At 40.9% G+C, this 12363-nt stretch overlaps 1 protein-coding gene across 2 annotated transcripts in view; it reads right to left on the reverse strand.

The window, feature by feature from the left end:
• LOC134870732 (potassium voltage-gated channel subfamily C member 1-like) overlaps positions 1–12363 on the reverse strand; it is a 50491-nt gene that overhangs the window by 29069 nt on the left and 9059 nt on the right. The gene's annotated exons all lie outside the window — the stretch shown is intronic.

Genomic DNA, 12363 nt, shown 5'->3' on the forward strand with positions numbered 1-12363 from the left:
GCGTCAAGCAGTAGAATAAACACTATTTTGACTGCAGTGAAAATCAACAAATATGGATTAAAGGCAGATAAATTTCATACGATTTTGGGATTGATAACATGTGTCCGTTATCAATAGATTTTGACTTAATTTTTTGAAAGTCACGACTGGAATCTAATCCAATAAATTGTATAATATGAATAACATTAGTGTAGGAGAATAGGGTAGGTGGAGCCCCCAAAAAAAGAGCAAAAAGTAGAGCTAATGTTGGACTTACATTCATCAGAGGGACACAAACACAACTCCAAATAATAATGATGTCGCTGCATGAGTGTAAAGGGGCAGCTGTTTGCTAACCTGAGTGTTTGTTGTATTGACTTAAAAGTGAATAATGTCAACGCTTGGTTGTTCCTGCTGCACTACATATACACTACATCCACAGTGATCTAAAATCGGACAAATTTTCCAATTCAAGGATATACAAATGTTGGAAATGTACCTGAAAATACCTTGACTACTGGATATTGGCATGAATCGGCAGCAGCGTTCTCTTCGTACTACATTAACATGTCAGACATTTTGATTCTGGGTGCTCTACCATTGCAGAATGGTCGAGATTTCCAGGTGCAATGCTCTGGTGACCGCTCAGCTAATTGTAAAGAGGGGATCCATGACAGCTGATAATAACAGACTGACAATAGAAAGAAAGTAATATCAGAGGAGATATCCAATTCTTGTGGGCCTCCTCCCCTCTTCCTGACCTACAGGAATGTGTTTCGCCCCCAAGGGAAATGCAATTGACTTTGGTGGAGGAGGACGTTAGTGTCCGAGACAGGAGAGGCCGTAAAAGACTGTGAGCCTCTGTTAGGGGTCACCCAACACGGGACACTGCAGGATGATGAAGGGCAAGAGTGGTGAAGCGTGAAAAGGGTTGGGACTGGTAGAAGTAAAGGGACGTAACGGGATTGTTACATGTGTTGCAATATATGGTCGAAACACGTGTGGGCTCATCAAACACCTAAACGCATAAGGAGTAAAGGAGGAGCGACCGAGGTTAGAAGGAGTAGGGACTGAACTACGAGATATCATTAGCTTGAGCTCGGGGTAATCCTCGCGTATACTTTATTTTCTAAATGTTAGAAACACTGGCTCTGAGGTTAGGGCTCTTGGAAGTGATCCTGGTTAAAATTTCAATCATCACACGTCTGTGTTTCAGACATTCCCTGAATGACTCAACTCCTTGACACGCTACAGTTGAATCGAGCTCTCCTACACACACACGCTTACTAAATACATACACTGCTCTCCAGTCGTCACAGTGTTGTATCAGCTCTGCAGCGTTCAGGTACCTTCGTTTTAATTCCTGCTGCAGTCCTGTCAAACCTTTCTGAAGACAAACAAACACTGTGTGGAGGTGAGTACACGTGTCATCTGCTTTGTATTCGGTCCGGATTACTGCAGCATGCTATGTACATCTGTCCTCACGACTCAGCAACCGCCCCCCCCCCCCTTCCTTTTCACCCATCCTCCCTTTTTGCCGCCTTATCAACCCATTTTTATCAATCTTCGTATTGTTCGAGACACGCAAAGCAAGTTTGACAAAGCTGTCCTTGTTCTATTAGCTGTTTTGATTGATGGCATTCCACTTCCCCTCCCCCTCCCTCCCTCAGTAGGAGTCTGTAATCTACCTCATAGCTCCACCATAAAAAAAAGGGAACTCAAATGAGACAATCACAAAGGCCTATTTGGTGAACAACAGCACTACACATATTAAACTGTTCACCTTCCCATGTCAAAAAGCTCATCAAGATAAACAGAAAAAATGTAAAGTTTGAGAGAATGATCTCAAAAAACTCCCCCATAGGACATTCTGATACATTCCCATCCAGATTCACTCTCGAATCCGACCATTACTCACTTCTCTCGATCATGTTTCTATTTAAGGTAGCCATTCGCTCTGCCTCCACTCCACTGCCACTTGGACAGGAGGGACAATCACGAGGAAGCAGATGGTCACACAGGAATTGTCCCAGTGACGTCCTCCAATGTCATTTTCCAAGGGAATGAGCAGCGATACATTTTGACTGTTTGGGTGCCACGGGGTAACGACTGAACGCCTGATCAAGAAAACCATCTCCAGGAGAGAGACGGAAATCCTTTTCCAAACATTAATGCAGAAATACCTTACATATCAATCAGAGCGGTTTTGCTGCTTTATTTATGATTGTTTACTGCATGTTGGTTTGGAGTGTTTGTTGGTTAAGGGAGCAATTTCACGACCTCACCTTATGGTTTATGTATTCATTGAGAACATCATTGGCAGATGAAATGTTAATAGTTAGTTATCCTGAGTCCCAGCCAGAGTAGAAGTTCGATATGCTATCAAATGAGATATTTGCTGTTGCGTCAGGACATTTCAGCGAAAGAAAAATACAAAATGCTCAGCCATCTTTTTTCCGTAACCTTAATTAATTGAAGAGATTTTGATAGTTATTTTATTATTTAACACAAAGGTAGACCTGCAAAGATTAGTCAGCCAATCGATAAACAGATAGACAGAAAGATCATTTTTATTTGTTAATTATATTTTTCTGTTTCATATTAAATACATTTGGGTTTGGGATTTACAAAAAAGGTATTTTTAGGACAATGGACTTTGACAAAACTGGCATGCTTCCCCACTTTCACTTAATAGACCAAACGATTAATCACAAAAAATATGTGGAAGTTTAGGAAATTGTTAAGTGAAGCCCCACTAAAAAGTACCAAACATGTCCTGGTGCTAAATTTCAAAGGTTATATTGTTATGAATATCAAAAAAGCTACTTGAATATATCCCCCTTGGATCAGGGAACCTTCCTAGTTTGCTGTATTAAAAACAAACAAAAAGGAGTAGTAGATACCTTAAACCTACCCGTTTCGATCCCTAAAAGTGATGACTGATTGGAAAGCTTGCCTGAAATATTACCTGCCAGCTAATTAACTCTCACGTTGTTGGTTTATGTCTTCATTAAAGGCATGTATTTGGGACGTTGCCCTGTGTGAGAGCGATCTGCGGGGTTACATGCGGAGGCGTGTCACATGGAGTGATTTATCAGTGTGCTGTAAGTGCGAGTGCTCAGCTGAATGCTTTATGGGCGGCTACACTTACAGAGTATGGGCCAGTGTGTAAAGGTGAGCGCACTGAAACTGATTTATGTTTGGCCAGGTGTTCAAGGGGGTCAAATGTGAGATGCATGTTGTGAGTGGGTAAATGTGCTTCTATACCACAGTAAGTCTCCCTTTAGTTACACTATGTGCTGAGTATTGCTTATGAATTATTGACTCTCTTAATGCAGCATTGGGACTTATGATTGAGCATGCAATTAAATCTATTTTCTCCCTGTTAGCATGAGCACACTGTGTTCTTGTTTGTTTACACATGGTTGTGCATGTGCTGCTCTGGGCAACTATAGTGCACAATACACCGTTCTCTTGTGTGACTTGACAAGATTTGCCCCATTTAGAGAACTCAGACTCCCTCAACTGTAATCGGCTCTGGCGCTGTGTGAGATCTCCACCATGCAAATTCTAGAGCATAAGGGCAAAAGGTTTCAGGGTTTACCACAAGGTCCGACTAATTGCCTGTGAGTACAATCATGCAGATGCTGATTCAGCACTTAACCAGCATGGCTAAATGGACCGAGGCAGAGGAGGAAGATGGCTGGGAAGGACAGGAACTGAAGAAGAAGGAAAAGGTATTTGGAGTGATGGGAAAGCATTTTTTGCAGCATAATCACAGAACATGTTAATGCTTCTGTCTGGAACGTAATGTGATACTTAAAGCAAAAGGTTGGTGTTTTGGAAAGTAAGCTTTCTTGCCAGGAGTTAGATGAGAAGATCAATAGCACTCTCATGTCTGCACGGTAAATAAGTAGCAGGAGCCGGCAGCTGTTTAGCTTAGCTGGAAACAGCTAGCTTAGCCTTGTTCCGAGGTATCAATATCTGTCTGCCAGTGCCTTTAACGCGCACTCGTTAAACAGTTTAAATGTTAGTAACTTTAACTGCAAACAGTTATGTGTGGAAAATGTTATTGTCTCTGAGCAGTTGCCAGGCTAACAGGAGAGTAGTGCGTTAATAGTCCTGGACCTGAAATAGTCTGGCACATGAAATGGTGAACTTCCTTTTAGTTGTTTTTTTTTAACACAGATCAGACTGAGTTCCCACTTCTATCTTCATGCTAAGCTAAACTAGGCTGTTATCACGTATTTAAGTTGACCTACAGAAGTGAAAATGGTATCAATCTTATCTTCAGCATGAAAACGAATATGCATGGTTCCTAAAATATTATCCATTTAACAGCAGTACTTATAACTACAGCCTTTGAAGTTCAATTCTTTTTTTTGTCCACCATAGACTTAAATTAAACCACATTCACATCTCGATTTGTTACACTACTGCAGTTTTAATACCCGCCTTTAAAATGCTTGTTCTTTATTTACCAGAGGTCTCTGCCCTTGTTATGGGACATCGAGCATTCAGACAGTAAAGTACCGCCAACAGACAGTGCTCGGGTTACAGGGCAGCAAACAGACTTCTGATGATGCAAACACAACATGAGAAGCCCTGCGGTACGAAACACTGTCAGGGAAAATTGAAACAGAACACGGTACATTTACCAATCGCAGGCACAGGAGGCAGGTTGACTAATTATCACGCCCCTGCCAGCAGCTACCGCTCGAGGAAAACAGTTTACCTTAATATACTTGGTGAGCACTTAAGGACACCTCCCTCCATCCTTTTTTCCTCCGTCGAGAGGTTTAGTGCTTCAGCTATTTTCAGACTAGTGTTCTCTAAAGTATTGCTTATGCGCTGAATGGTCATACAAGTGCATGGTCTCATCCTCTCACCAGTAATGGAGGAATAGATTTGCCACCAGCGAATGAAATTAAGGGCTCCTTTCCCTCTCTTTGCTATTTTCAGATGCAGCCCACAGGGAGAGGCACAAGAATGGAAGTGGGAAATAGGCCTTTGAGCGAGGTCGGGGTTTCAATGGAAACAGCTTGGAGGCACGAATACAAAACCCCTCCGCTGAAAAGTTTGATTCAATGCATTTAAGACTTTTCAGGTCACAAAAGACCGTTTCAAATGACTGGGACACTCATATTCTACATCAACATTTGAACGCTGTGCTTTTGTATGTTGTTTTTCGCATGGCCATTAATTGTCTTTGAAGCCGGAATTGCTGTTTGTATATCTTGTTTGTTTTTTTTAATTACACGGCTTAGTTGAATACTCAATTCTGATTGGTCTATTTGAACATTCCAGAGGTTGTTTATTGTTGCTAACATGCCGCTGCTAAGGAGAACAGACTGTTGCTAAGGAGAATCAAGGGTCGTATCAATCCGCAGAAAGAAGTCCGGTAAATTTAACGTCAGATGTTGACAGCAAATACACATTTTCTCCATCAGAAAACAACATGGAATACTTTTTGAATATGTATTTGGCGTCTCTGTGTTCTTCTTGTGTTGCACACTATCCCTCACATTTTTTATGATATTCTAGTAGTGGCTGTTTAGGACTGTTTCCGACCCATGTGATCAAATAATGTGTAATAAGTCTTTAGTATTTTATTGAAAAAGAAAAAATAGATTCAATTGTTTCCAAAATTCTAAACGTTATTTTATCCAACAAAATGTTCTGCTTCAATCCACAATTATTTTCATTTATGTAGCACTTTATTCAAATTGAAGACTTTGTTTCAGGGATGTTTTATTTATTTTTAGGGTTATGACGTCATTAAAAATTCAAAGCTTTCTTCAAAAACCTTGATGGAAGCTTTGGATGTAAAAAAAAAGAAGAAGACATTGATACAAGTCTCGAAAGACTCTAAGGTTCATGACAGAAATGTTCTACACTTTTAAAGTAGAAAGACGACGTTGATGCAGTTTTAGGGTCAGGCGCACCTTTTTTGGGATACAGGTAATGATAGTAGCAGCTGTGATGTTAACCCTCCCTGGAGCATAATTGGTAAACCTAGTAACAGAGGAAGAAGTCAAAGTAGAGTCCAGTATTTGCTAGGGTCACCTTCACCACAGTTCACATTAGGCTCCAACCAGAATGGGGATGTACAGGATGAGAAACTGTATGTGGCTCTGTGGTTAAAAAAAACACACTAGTGCAACAAATTCTGAGCTTGTTTATGACATAAAAAAAGAAAGTCTAACACTAATCACAATCAAAGAGGAAAGTATGTTTTTATTGACTACAATTGAGGTGTTTTACGTGACCTAAAACTGGAGTCTTGCATTCCCCTGGGGGGCATTAAAGCTTTATTATCTGTCCTTTTTAGGATAATTTTAACTGTTGTTTTTGTGTTGTTTCTGTTTTCCTTTTTGTGTCCTTGAGAACCTTTCTTTGTCTCAGGTCTCTCTTATAAAACAGATTTTAATCAAAATGAGACATGCATGAATAAATAAAGATAACATAAATGAATGAACTGACCATGTAAAGAAGTAAAAACACTACTTTTGTCTTTCCAAAGCCACACAGAACTCTTTCTCACAAGGTTTTCTTCCTTAAAAAGGTAACAAAATGTCCCTGAAAAAAGGGGCAACATCGGCCAGATCCTGCTTGGGCCATCTCCTCTGAAATCTATTAAAAGATCTCTTTCTTTAAAAAATGTTGTTCTCAACAACGATTTTCCATCCCGACAGCACATCTGTGTTTCTCACAATACTAAATACTGTAGAACAAGGAACGCATACAACGAAGCAGAAGACATGACCCTATTGCTTCCAAGAAATGTACAGTCCGATTTGGGGGTCAAAGGGGCATCTTGTGCACTCTGGGCTACAAATGGTGTTTTGTAAGGAGAACGTGAAGCAGACAACTGTGTCCTTCTGGTGCAAAACAGGAAGTGACCGAACCACAGCTAAACTTTTGGGACAACATTATAGGACACCATACAGATACACAACAAAGGACTTATTTTTCCCTGGTTTTACTCTTAGAAAACATGTTTTAATCACAATGAGACATGCATGATTAAATAAAGATAAAATAAATGAAGGAACTGGCCATGTAGAGAAGTAGAAACACTACTTTTGTCTTTCCAAAGCCACACAGAACTCTTCTTCTTTGTCACAAGGTCTTCTCCCTTAAAGAAGTAACCAGTGGTGGGCCGTCAGGGCCAGCAGGGCCTTCTCTGCTAGCCCTGTAACTAACAAAATGAAGTGTGTGTCAAATGTTTTTCATGAGTATTTAGTTATAAGTTTTAAGTGTAAAATATCCTCAAAATTACAACATTAAGTAAATTTGTTGGGGCTGTATTGGATTTTCCTACATCAAAAGTCACTTAAACACCTCACAGTTATTTTAGTTGGCGGGGGCCAGCACAACAAATACTGCTAGCCTTTTGTTGAAAGAGAACACATTTGATTTGTAATAAGCATTAGTGACAGATTCATCAGCCAATCTGATTTTGATGTTCAAAGACAGTACGCTCCCTGGGCCTAGCAGCGTGTCCTGAGCTACCCTAAACTTCTGTCGTGAACTTCCTTCATAGCTATAGAGCGAAACAAATATGGCTGCCGCTGCCAGTGCCGAAGCAAATCTTATTGCCAGTCTACCGAAAACGCATTTTTCAAGGCGTCCTTTTGGAGAAAAAAGCCATATAATTAAAAAAGGAAGACCAAAAGTATAAGTGATCTCCTGAATTTTGTGCCGGAGGACAGGCCTTGCAGACAGTATGGCAGAACTGTATGCAATCACATGCCTGATCCTAACTATCCCAGTGTCTACAGCCTCTGTGGAGCGCTCGTTTTTGGCTTTAAAGCGGATAAAAACCTACGCAAGGAACACAACTGGACAAGTAAGACTGTCTTCTTTGGCGTCTCTCTCCATTGAGAAAGGACTGCTCAATCAACTGAAGCAAAAAGGTCATCTACGTGATGCGGTGATTGAGCGCTTTCTCCAAAAAGACAGAGGCATGGACTTTGTTTACAAGTGACGGGTGAGTAGGTTACTATTCACGTCATTTTAAAGTGACGTGAGACTAGTGCACAATGACACAAGTGGAATAGCAGATGACTTTCTTGCTTTGGCTGTAACAGAGACATGAAACATGTATTTATGTGCTTTTCAATTGTTTACTGAAGGCCCTTTACTAAACCCCCACGGTACACCACTGGAGGTAACACAATGTCCCTGACAAAAAGGGACAACATCGGCCAGATCCTGCCTTGGGCCATCTCCTCTGAAATCTATTAAAAGATCTCTTTCTTTAAAAAATGTAGTTCTCAACAACGACTTTCCATCCCGACAGCACATCTGTGTTTCTCACAATACTAAATACTGTAGAACAAGGAACGCATACAACGAAGCAAAAGACATGACCCTTCTGTGTCCAAGAAATGAACCAAATACGGACACATACTGTACAGTCCGATTTTTTGAGGGGGGGGAATAAAAGGCATCTTGTGCACGGTGGGCTCCAAATGGTGTTCTGTCAGGAGAATGTGACAAAGACAACCGTGTCCTTCTGATGCAAAACAGGAAGTGACCGAAACACAGCTAAACTTGTGGGACAACATTATAGGACACTATACAGATAGACAGCAAAGGATTTGACATGGGAAGGGACTTATTTTTCCCTGGTTCTTACTAAATTGTTATATACAATAAAAGGAAATCTGGTTTAATATGTTATAAGCAAAGGAAAGACGAAAATATTTGTAAATAACAGGCATTTTCTGCCTATTTAACCTTGAACCATAAATCTATTGTCAAAAAAATCCAGAATTGCTTTTTTGTTAATTAACTCATCAGTAAGTAAAATGACTGGTGTTTTTAATACAGTGATCATACCAAAGGTGGATAAAACGCTTTGGAAAATCTAAAAACCTGGACAAATCATGAACAAACACCAATAAGTCGTTGACTCGGCTGTAACCTACCCCCCTGTTGCAACTGGTGGATACATTATTTTGAGTTTCACAACCCCGCAAAATGACTCGTTTCACGCAAAAGAGTTTGATCTAAATTCTTCGATAAAATTTAAGTCAAGAAAAGCAGCACCGTTGAATTATTTTATCCCCTCTTAAGATAGCAAAGGGCTAAATCAGAAAACAAACCAACTGGTTAAAATAAATACTCGTAATGTAAACCGTAATTAACTGTCTGTTTTTTAACGGCAACTGTTTGACAATAAGCTTAAAGCTGTGAATTGAGCATCATTACAGTAGCTGATCAATGTAAATAAAAGATATCAAATATTACCTATATCTGTTTTTCACTATATCGCCCAGCCCTTGGGCTATCCCCTGGGTATCATTTAATTTAATTTAATTTAATCTTTAATATTTTATTTGGCTATCCAACCCTTAAACAATATATCTTTCATTTGCCACCATATACTCTACCGGCTGAGTGTCAACAGAGTCAATTAAATGAGTTTATCTTCAGTTTAGGTTCATTAAGAAAGAAAATAAAACCAATTGTTTATCGATACTGGTGGATCCTTGGAAATTCAATTAAGGTAATCGTCATTCAGGCAGATTAGAGTTCAAAATAGTAAGTTAGAAGATACAAATCTGTCAAACATGATAGAGCAGCTCCATGGTGTCTGAGCTGCACTGCAAGACCTATGTCAACCAGGCACAGATCAATAAATAAATCAGATGCAAATCGTATTGTACAACACTTCATCAAACGGGTGCATTTACGTCCATATGTTTGGTCAATGGGTGAACATGTCACATTACCATCCACTGAGTGGAAAGAGCTTTAGTCCATGTGAGTGAGCTCAGGTTTTAAGGGGGGATTGTGAAAGGGAAAACGTCGTTAAAAACAGACAAAAACAGAAGATAATCAATTGATTATCAATCAATAGGCAGGCTGGGGGTCTGGGTGAGGAAGATTGGATGGCTCGAGCCTTCACAAATAATCGAAGAGGCAAAGACAAGGGTCCCCACCCCCATCATGCATCGTCTTTCTCCCTGTGGCTGTCACCTCCTCCCTGTTTATCTCAATACCCCTCTTCGTTTTCCTCCTGCTCCCTCCGTGTCTCTCTATGTTCCCCTTCAGTCCCTTTCCCATCTTTTTCTCTCCACTATCTCACCCCTTCTCCATTTCCCTCGCTCCGTCTCTCACACTCCCACCCCACTCCACCTCTTTTCTCTTCCTCCAGTACTCCCCCTCCTCTCTCCCGTGTCTACTGCAGCAGAAAAGCCAGCACAGACACCAGCATGTGTGTGTTTGTACATGTGTGTGCTGCTACGGCACATCCACGACTGAAGCTTCACACGATCATGAGCGGAGAAGGAGGAGGTGGAGGTGAGAAGAAAAAAATAAGCCCTGCATGCGTGTCGAACGCTGTGATCAAAACATTGATTGCTGATGCGTTACATCACAGCCATGCAAACAAAAACCCCTCAAATCATTAGAGTAACGTCTCCCTTTATTTCCTCTCGTCTCCTGTTTCCTTCCTCTGTCTTTCTCTCATCTGTCTTATTGCATTTCCACATAGTTTTTTTACCCTTGTCCTAGCCTCTCTGCATCTCTTTTCTTTCCACGTATAATTTGCATCTCTCAGGACACAAAAGACCAAAAGGTTCTGCCACATTGGACAAGATACTTTTAGAAAGAGCGAGGGTGGAGAATAAAAGAAGAGTGATCTGGGTCACAACGCTGTTTGACGTATAGCACTGGCATATGAAACCTACACAGAGGAACGGGGCTGTGCTCACCCACAAATAGAGGTGCTGTTGTGCAGCCATTGAAATGAATCCCACATACTACCTGCCCTGTACTCTGCATAACCTCAATGTCACAAAAACCTCCATCTCAAAGCCTCACTAATGACTGATTCATGAGATTTTAACCACTGTAACCAGTGATGTTAAATTGATCATTACATAATGCATTCCAGCAGCTACCGGCAGCAGGTACAGTAGCTCCAATCCGAGGTATGGCAATGCTGCAAATGCTGCCACCTCATGATATTCAAGAATTCAGCACAAAATCAAATCCTGTTTATATATAAAGCATATTTTTTGCTTGACTTTTCCTATACCTGATGTGATTTAAAAATCCAAAACCTTAAGGCGTCTCCCCTAATGCAACATTTGGACATTGTGCAAAGAACGGCACCACCATGGGCGGTTTTATAGCATGGGGTAGGGGTAGGGAGGGGTGGGAAGGTGAGAAATCAATCTGATTGGGATGGGAGTGACACTTAGAGAAGACTTTCTGCCTGATCCCAAGCCCAGGGAGGCAGATCAGGTGGCTTAAACCAGACTGTCTGTCACTTTCCCCTTCCTTTAGAGGGAACTGAATCCAGGTATGCAGATCTATACCTGGTGCCAGAAGAGGTGTGTGTGGATAGACAATAGGAGCCTGCATGTGCAGCTATTCTTTATCAGTGATTGTAGATACAGTAAGTGTTGCTGAGTGTGCAGAGGTATATGTATTCTCCTTTTTTCACAGCTAATTTCAGCCTGATGGTATGCCACTGCAGGTGTCTGCTGACTGTCTGGTTTTGCATGTGCACCTACAGACTGCATGCATTTACCAAATCTATGGGTCCTCACACACCCCCACACATCAGCAAAACAGTACCAACAAAAACTCAGACCAGGGGCAAAGACAGGGATGATCAAACTACATCACTGAAACACAAATCAAAGCAGTTATGATCAAGCAGCTGGATTTGCCTGTAACTAGAGGGTCTTAGAAAAAAGAACCAGAAGCCCACTGTCACTGTTTTCAAAAACACAGTAAGGGGTACTTGTTACTCGTACACCTGTATGATCAAATGCCATCAAACGTCTGCTTTTGGAAGGTGAATTATTTACTATTTACATGAAAACAATAAAAAGGGTTTTCCAAAATAGGAGCAAGTTGTGCATAAGTGCAATAAAGCCTTTGCGTAAAAGCTACATTCAAATGGGACAGGGGAGAAAGCCAAAAAAACAGCCCAGCAGACTGTAGCAGTACCAAGGGCAAATGTGGGGAAAGACATGCATTTCAACACTGACGAATCGGCGTCGTATGAGCAGTTTCAGTGCGGTGATACAATAAATGAGACTCCCATGGAATACGGCGCATTGATGTGCATCGTAAACGGACAAATATGACCTAATGAAGGCGTTTGGATGCAGCAGACGCAGCGGATGCCGCGTTTCAGAGGCAGATATTTATCAAATCTCAAGAAGCATAGGAATTATGATGGCTATAAAAACGGTATTCAGTGTGAAGCCAGCTCTCTGAAACATGTGATATATCAAGTAAAAGACATGGAGGTGATGAGTTTGACAAAATAAGTGCTAGTTCTATTAACCAGTTCCCATATAGCTGCCATACCATTTTCCCTTTTCCTTATGCCATCAGCATTAATTATTCAAT

The sequence above is a fragment of the Eleginops maclovinus genome, chromosome 10 (genome assembly GCF_036324505.1).
Source record: "Eleginops maclovinus isolate JMC-PN-2008 ecotype Puerto Natales chromosome 10, JC_Emac_rtc_rv5, whole genome shotgun sequence".
Classification (NCBI taxonomy): Eukaryota; Metazoa; Chordata; class Actinopteri; order Perciformes; family Eleginopidae; genus Eleginops; species Eleginops maclovinus.